The following is a 9,486-nucleotide window of genomic DNA, read 5'->3' as shown; positions in this document are numbered from 1 at the left end:
CACATTAGCGGTTCCGTGCACAAGTGGGTCTAGAGGGGCGCTGACCCCGTGTCTTAGGGCAGCGTCCTGTGATGTCACACCTGCGTTCTAGCCGTAGTCTGTGAGGCTGAACAGACTACGGTTCCTACACCGTTCAGGGCACTCTCTGTGAGGTAACAGAGTTTGCCTCAGTTCACACCGGGGGACTTTAACCCGCATGAGTTCATCTGTTTGTTACTATACACTGTCTGTTATTGTCTAGCAGCAGTTAACACCTCTGCACGGTGGACCCCGGACTTCGACCGCACCTAGCCTCTTTGTTTATTTAATTAGGTGCGTTCCGCCAGTCCTTAACACTATGTAAAAAACTTTATTTACCAAAACAATGACAGTTCACAGTCTAATAGAAAACCTTGTTGGATGAACCAGTAGTGTGTGGTGTTCAATTGTTTGTTCATTCTGACTCCCAAATATCGAATAAAAAGAAACCAATCAATGTTATATAGGCAAAAAAAATACCAATTCTCATCTCACAAAAAACAAGACCCCACTCAGGTCCATCATCTCTCAATGGAAAAACAGAGGTTCCCACACTATTAGTGGCTCAAAGGCTGTTGAAAAGCAACAGAGTTTCTATAAACCAATCCAGCAAAATCCGCTCTCACTTCGGAGTCTTGCAGTGTGCGCAAACAACATTTAGGATCCCTGTATTTAGCAATATTATAGTGAGAAGAATCCACTTAATATTTGGTGTGTGTGTAGGGAGGAGGACCCCCGTAGAGTGTCTGGGCCGGAATCAAGGGGACCGCCATCTGGGTTCCTAGAGAAACGGTACCCGGGGGACAACGGAGGAGAGCAAGCTACTGAAAGTGACAGGTCAGCAAGGGGCGGGGCGAGTATAAAGGGGGCAGGGAGCTCGCCGGGAAGTCAATTGGTAGTACGCCAGGCAGAGAAAGAGACTGTGGGGGTGTGACAGAGCCAGAGTGACTGACGGCGACCAGAGGAGAGATCAGCAGCAGAGAGGAGATCTATGGTGGCCTTCAGAGAGGAGGTACTGAGCTTACCGGCAAGAGACTGTCGCTCCTCTCCAAGTTGGGCCCGCGACCTGCCCACGGTTGTCCTCAACTGCTGCCGCTGCACTCCAGCCCATTGCGGCCTGCCCGTTGTCTCCCGCGGCCGCTGACACGCCACTTCAGCCTGTGGTTGCGGCCTGCCTGCTGCCGCCCAGCCTCCATCCTTGCTGGCGGCCTGTTCATCACCGCCCACAGCTGCCATTACCCCGCTGCAGTTGGCAGTTGGGGCTTGCTCCTCGCCTATGGAGAGACTCTTTGCACATGCCCAGTCTGTGGGCATGGCCTACCAACCGCCACTCTTCTAGACTGTGTCACTACCCTGCTTGGGGGGACTGGAGTCCCCGTGGACTCGCTAACGAATGGGACCCTGCTGTGGCTACAGGGGGTTACCGCGACGAAAGACTTCCTTAGGGCCTGTTGTGCCCCAACTTCTCCTGGGTAGTGAGACACCTGAAGACTACTACAGTTTCTCAACAGCTGGGCCCAGCGGCTGCGACACCAAAGAAGCCACATCAGCGACACCAAAGCAGCCACATCAGCGACACCAAAGCAGCCACACCAGTGACACCGAGAGACGTCAGGAAGGATAAGTTGACTTTAGGCAATAAGGACCCGTGGTTGGCCGTTTCGTGGCCCCATAATATCCGGCCTTGCCGGGTCAGTCACATTCTCGTTAAAAGAAAAGTGTACCCCTACGCGCGTTTCGCGTTGTAGGAAACCGCTTCCTCGGGGGGCGTGGCTAAAACTGTGAACGTCCCAGCTTAAATGCCTGGCTGAAAGCAGTCATCTGCTTTTTGTATGCCAATCAATGGGGAGACTTTCACGCATGCGTGGTGCCACTGGAGCTGCCTCCCGGTCAGGTGACGTCATCTGGGGACGGCCAGCACCAGACCGCTGCCTAGGCAACAGCCAGGACAGGCGGTATGTTGCTCCTGGTAAACAGACGCCACGTGTGAACGGCCGGCGCTAGACCGCTACACAGGCAGCGCCTGCCCCATGTATTGCACGTCTGTATGACGCGTGGCGCACATGAGTCCCGTCATGACAGGATCACAAAACAACAGATGATCAGAGCCTGTGAAACTAAGGAGGAGAGGAAGGGGAAGGGATAGGAATGTAGGGTGGTAGAAAAAATAGAAGGAATAGGAGTGAATGTTGTGCTTGTTAACTATGCGTATATTACACATGGATGGCATATATGTTAGACAAAAAAGATAACCCATATATTAATGCAGGCAATAAACATCAAACAGAACAAAGGTAATAAGCAACAGATGAGATGTAACCACAAGTACATATCCATCCATTTACATCAAGTCCTCCGTTTACGTGCTTTCTGCAGATAATATGCCAGCCACATGGTCATGTGCCATTGCAAATTCAATGATGATTTTGTCACGTAGATCCCATATCACGTACTATTTGCGTCACAGTTCTCCACTCCAAACCATCAGGACAAAGAAATACGTGATCTATAGCCAGGCAAATAGGAATAAAAAATGAGATTAAGTACGAGGTCCAAGGAACACACATACTTTAAAAACAACACATAATAAATTAAAAGAAGGGAGAGAAGGAGAGATACCTATCTGTTACATGGTTTATGACATGTTGATATGGCGCACCGCTGAGTTCTGAATAGACTCAGCTTCAAAATACATTGGCTGATTTATACCTAGTACACCAGCCATTGGCATTGTTATTTTTAATCTGGGTACTATATAATATACAATATTGTCCAGGGGAAGCTACATGCCAGCGACTTCTGCACAATAGATTTACCTATGTATTTTTTGGCTGGTGCATTGACCACTCTTAATGCCATTTCATAACCATTATTGTAATTGCACTGTAACCTGTGCCCATCACAGGTTGTCCGCTTGTTTTCTTCTAGTATCGGGCCTCATGTGACTACCCATTTTATTGGTTTCTCTTATTATCCTGTATCTCTGATGTGTGCCTTTTTGATAAATAAAAATATATACATGTTTGTAATGGATTTGGATTCTATGCTCTCCTTTTTTCTCATCTAACTGAGAATCGTCTCCATATTAATAGACTAAATGAGGCACTATTTATGTACTTTACTAATAATGGAATAAGGATGCTTCTTTGGAGTATTTTTCATATATATGTCTTTTCTGTGTTTTTCACAGCAACACGCTCCAAGCCTCACATGGATTATAAGGCACGAGAACAGGCTTGGTTAAATCAAATCGATGAGGTTTTTAATGACAAACCCGGCACTATTGTGGCTACGAGCAGCAGAGACCTTAGGGAGGCAGGCAGAAAAATTAGATCACTTTTAAATCGGCGAACCAAGACTTGGTGAAATCGTGCATTCCTCCAGAAATATGTTGAAAAGGGCCTCATTCCACGAGGACTTAGGGTTCAAGTGTTCCCTTCTTTCCCTATCGATGATTTAGAGGTTAAATGGAAATGGGAAGATTTAGCCAGTGTATGTTCAAAAGGGTTCATGGAACTCCTCATCCAACTGAATGAAAAAACCATAGCTGGCCTTGATCAAGAGATTGAAGAATTACAAAGTTCAATCAAAAAAGACATGTCCAGTGATGAATTGGCTTCATTCAATCGTGAGTTGGATCTTGATTTCACCAAATGGGAGAAAGAAATTTGCGAGATAAAAACCAAAAAATTTTCGAGGGATATGGGTGATTACCAATCTGAAACAGTGTACAGATGGAATCGTAGATTCAAATCATCAAGGAATTCCAAACGGGGGAGATCATTCTCTGTCACTTCATATGCTTCCAGTGAAGGATCGGCTAAATCCAATTCCAAATCTTTGGAAATACGTTTAGGTACCAACCGGGAAGCACAAGTTAATAAAATTAAATCTCTTCCATCTAAGAAAACTGATAAACCCAAAAGCCATACACTTCAGGTAATCAACCTGTCTAATCGTGTGTTGACTACAATCCAAGTTGAAGTATTATCCAAGGGTCTAACTTTTTCCCCTACCAACCCTTTTGATTTGTTTACAGCTGTAAAAGACCTGTACCTATTTTCCCGCAAATTAATTCTCAAAAAGCTTCATAACAGCAAGAAACAGGACCCACTTTCTAATACTCAGTTGGAGGAAGAGGCCCTTTCTACATTGGAGGAGTTATTGAGGGAACAAGAGCCCAATCCCACAGGTATGTTTCCCCAGACTATACGTCCGAAGTCCACCAGGTTCCCTCCCTTGTCTCTATGTCCAGCAGTAGAGATCTTTACAAGGCTGGTTATTGAGGATTTTGGTAAAATCTCTGCAAGACGTAACCTTGACAACCTCACGGCACAACAACGTGTGGCCGTTGAGGAATTAAAATCCTTTTTGAACATTGTCATTAAACCTGCGGACAAGGGAGGGAACATAGTGGTCTGGCCTCAGGAAATGTATGAAAGGGAGGATAAGAGACAACTTCGAGATAGAGTGACGTATTGTAAATTAGATCATAGCCCCTTGACAGTTTTTTCGGATACTTTGGAGGAGATCCTCTTTAGGGCCCTGGAACAGGGAATTATCCCTAAACAAATTTTTGAGGGCCTCCTAACTAAATTTCCGAGGATCCCTACCATATATTTTGTGCCTAAGATCCACAAGGACCCCCTCGATCCGCCGGGACGTCCTATCGTGTCGGGCATAGGGGGGTTATGCGAGCCTGTATGTCAATTTGTAGAGTACTATTTAAAGCCACTTGTGGAGGCATTGCCCTCCTATGTAAGGGACACGACGGACGTCCTGGCATGGATCGATGGGATGTCCTTGGAATCAGACATGTTCCTCGTCACTGCGGACATTGAATCGCTATACACATGCATCCGCCATCAAGACGGCATTGATGCCTGCAGGTTCTTTCTGAGGAGCAGCAGCTGGGATGGCCCTACATGTGATTTAGTTTTGGAGTTACTTGAATACGTCCTTACACACAATTTTTTTGTTTTTAGGGACGTTTTTTATTTGCAGCAGTGCGGCACTGCCATGGGCGCGGCCTGTGCCCCTTCTTTTGCTGGCCTCTTCCTGGGATACTGGGAGCGGGAGGTTTTTGCGGGGGGAGGGGGGGCAGGCCGTTGAACATGTGCAGTGCTGGCTGCGCTATATTGATGATTTGCTCATGGTGTGGCAGGGTTCACAACAACATCTTAAAGAATTTATGGAGAGTCTAAATAATAATGGCTATAACATTAAACTAACTTACACCTGTAGCAATTCTGAGGTGGATTTCCTGGATATTAAGATACGGGTGGACCCTGCATCCAATTTGCAGACGGACGTATACAGGAAGCCCACCTCAGTTAACTCACTCCTCCATGCTGGATCCTGCCACCCATGGGCAACTATTAGGGCCATCCCAGTTGGTCAATTCTTGCGGATCAGGTGAATCTGCTCTTCAGAGGAAACCTTTTTGGATCAAGCTGGGGAACTTAGAGATCATTTTCTCAAACGGGGATATAGTCGACGCTGTGTCAAAAGGGGCTTTGATAGAGCGAGAAAAATAAATCGGTCGGCCCTTTTGCAACCTAATATTAGAAAGCAAAAACAAGAGCAGGGTAATGTTAGGTTTATCTCAACCTTTAATGGGGGATGGAACCAAATGAGGGACATACTTGCTAAACACTGGAACATATTGAAGACGGAGTCCTCATTGACGAATATAATCTCTGAGTACCCACTTATGACATACCGTAGAAGCCCCAATTTAGGGGATATACTGGTACGTTCGCATTATGTCCAACACATTAAGAATCCTTTTGACTCTCGTGGCCCCCCCTTTGGGATGCTACCCTTGTGGTAATTGCGTCGCATGCAAGAATGTCGTACGGACATCATCATTTCAATCTGTTGATGGAACAAGAATCTACTTGATTAAACAACATATAACTTGTCACACCGCTCAGGTCATCTACTATGCTACGTGCGGGTGTCCGAAAGTTTATGTAGGTCTCACGAGTCGCCAACTAAAATTACGCGTTCGTGAACATGTCCGCGACATTCTTGCATCAAAGACGATAACGGATGTGACACAGCTAAAAACCATACCCAAACACTACAAATTAGTGCATAATAGTGACCCTAAATCTTTTTTGGTGAGAGGCATTCAACATGTAAGTAGTGGCATTAGAGGCGGCGACATCAAACGCCTTCTTGCACAGAAGGAATGCAGATGGATCATGGTACTTGGTACCATGACACCACAAGGGCTAAACGAATCACTCAGCTTTGCGCCATTCTTATGATTTATAAAATCTTTTCTGCCTGCCATCCCTAGATAGGTATCTCTCCTTCTCTCCCTTCTTTTAATTTATTATGTGTTGTTTTTAAAGTATGTGTGTTCCTTGGACCTCGTACTTAATCTAATTTTTTATTCCTATTTGCCTGGCTATAGATCACGTATTTCTTTGTCCTGATGGTTTGGAGTGGAGAACTGTGACGCAAATAGTACGTGATATGGGATCTACGTGACAAAATCATCATTGAATTTGCAATGGCACATGACCATGTGGCTGGCATATTATCTGCAGAAAGCACGTAAACGGAGGACTTGATGTAAATGGATGGATATGTACTTGTGGTTACATCTCATCTGTTGCTTATTACCTTTGTTCTGTTTGATGTTTATTGCCTGCATTAATATATGGGTTATCTTTTTTGTCTAACATATATGCCATCCATGTGTAATATACGCATAGTTAACAAGCACAACATTCACTCCTATTCCTTCTATTTTTTCTACCACCCTCCATTCCTATCCCTTCCCCTTCCTCTCCTCCTTAGTTTCACAGGCTCTGATCATCTGTTGTTTTGTGATCCTGTCATGACGGGACTCATGTGCGCCACGCGTCATACAGACGTGCAATACATGGGGCAGGCGCTGCCTGTGTAGCGGTCTAGCGCCGGCCGTTCACACGTGGCGTCTGTTTACTAGGAGCAACATACCGCCTGTCCTGGCTGTTGCCTAGGCAGCGGTCTGGTGCTGGCCGTCCCCAGATGACGTCACCTGACCGGGAGGCAGCTCCAGTGGCACCACGCATGCGTGTAAGTCTCCCCATTGATTGGCATACAAAAAGCAGATGACTGCTTTCAGCCAGGCATTTAAGCTGGGACGTTCACAGTTTTAGCCACGCCCCCCGAGGAAGCGGTTTCCTACAACGCGAAACGCGCGTAGGGGTACACAAGTCGGCGCCTGCTACACACTGGGACATGATGGGTATGTTCATCCAGCTTACCTTAGCTCATCTTTGATTGTTTATACAGGATTTTCTGTTACATGGTTTATGACATGTTGATACGGCGCACCGCTGAGTTCTGAATAGACTCAGCTTCAAAATACATTGGCTGATTTATACCTAGTACACCAGCCATTGGCATTGTTATTTTTAATCTGGGTACTATATAATATACAATATTGTCCAGGGGAAGCTACATGCCAGCGACTTCTGCACAATAGATTTACCTATGTATTTTTTGGCTGGTGCATTGACCACTCTTAATGCCATTTCATAACCATTATTGTAATTGCACTGTAACCTGTGGCAACTATCTTACGGGTACTCATGCCCATCACAGGTTGTCCGCTTGTTTTCTTCTAGTATCGGGCCTCATGTGACTACCCATTTTATTGGTTTCTCTTATTATCCTGTATCTCTGATGTGTGCCTTTTTGATAAATAAAAATATATACATGTTTGTAATGGATTTGGATTCTATGCTCTCCTTTTTTCTCATATCAGCAAACATCACTAGTGATCAAGGATAAGCGCACAATAAAAGTCAATATTACCGGCTTACACAAGCAAAAGTCTGTTTTCTTGACCAACCAGAAATCAACACTTACATTTAAAGCCAACATACAGATAACATTCTATTATTCTTTGTTTGCTAACAAATAGTCATCTGGTTAATTAAGAAACAATGCTCTATGTCTTCACAATGCCAAAAGTAAAGAAAAGTTTTTAAAAATGTTAAAAAAATATAAAAGTTCAAATCACCCCCCTTTGGCCTCTTTCAAAATAAAACAATAAAAAAAATAAAACATACACATATTTGTTATAGCCAGATTCAGAATCGCCCGATCTATCAATATAAAAATGAATTAACCCTATCGCTAAATGGCTTTTTTGGTCGCTGCAACATTGCATTACAATTACTGCCCCTATTGGTCAAACAATCAGTAGATTTGGTTTCCAGTACCATCTCTATGCTGACGACACCCAACCATACGCTTCTTCTCCTGACATCACGCCAGCCTTTCTAGAAAACACCGGCGATTGTCTAAACGCTGTGTCTAATATCATGTCCTCACTATATCTGAAACTGAACCTGTCAAAGACTGAACTCCCTGTGTTTCCTCCCGCTACTAATGTACCTATACCCGACATTGCCATTTCCGTTTGTGGTTCTACCATTACTCCCCAGCAACATGCCCGCTGTCTTGGGGTCATACTTGACTCTGAGCTTTCCTTTGCCCCCCACATCCGATCACTGGCTCGCTCTTGTTATCTGCACCTCAAAAACATTTCTAGATTTCGACCTTCTCTTACTTTTGACTCTGCAAAAACTCTGACTGTTTCTCTTATTCATTCTCGTCTTGACTATTGTAACTCCCTTCTAATCGGTCTCCCTCTTACCAAACTCTCCCCTCTCCAATCTGTCTTGAATGCTGCAGCCAGGATCATATTCCTCACCAATCGTTACACCGATGCCTCTACCTTGTGCCAGTCATTACACTGGCTACCCATCCACTCCAGAATTCGGTATAAACTTATTACCTTCACCCACAAAGCCCTCCATGGCTAAGCACCACCCTACATCTCCTCCCTTGTTTCAGTATACCACCCTACCCGCGCCCTCCGTTCTGCTGATGACCTGAGGTTAGCATCCTCAATAATTAGAACCTCCCACTCCCGTCTTCAAGACTATACACGTCCTGCGCCAATTCTTTGGAATGCACTTCCCAGGTCAATACGATTAGTCCCCAGTCCCCACAATTTTAAGTGTGCCCTGAAAATGCATTTATTCAGAATGGCCTATCGCCTCAACATATTAACCTAATCTATCCCTGTGTGGCACAGCCATAAGTTTTTTACCATAACCAGGTTCCCCGCATCATGTTCCCACATGCTTTATGCATCCATTAGCCCTCTGTGTCTGTACTGTTACACACTTAACATTATGGCTGGTCCATACAATCAGGGCAACTGTTACCACCCACCTTTCGTGTCTCCCTCTTTCCTCATAGACTGTAAGCTTGCGAGCAGGGCCCTCTTTCCTCTTGGTATTTGTTATAATCTACTGTATGTGATTATTGTTATGCTGTAATGTATATTGTCTGTACAAATCCCCTCTGAAATGTAAAGTGCTGCGGAATATGTCAGCGCTATAGAAATAAAATTTATTATTAATAAAGTACGACCAAAAGCTCGTATCTGCA

Source organism: Dendrobates tinctorius, unplaced genomic scaffold, assembly GCF_039654945.1.
Source record: "Dendrobates tinctorius isolate UK_male_01 unplaced genomic scaffold, ASM3965494v1 ptg000470l, whole genome shotgun sequence".
Classification (NCBI taxonomy): domain Eukaryota; kingdom Metazoa; phylum Chordata; class Amphibia; order Anura; family Dendrobatidae; genus Dendrobates; species Dendrobates tinctorius.
Note: the sequence above shows the minus strand (reverse complement) of the source record.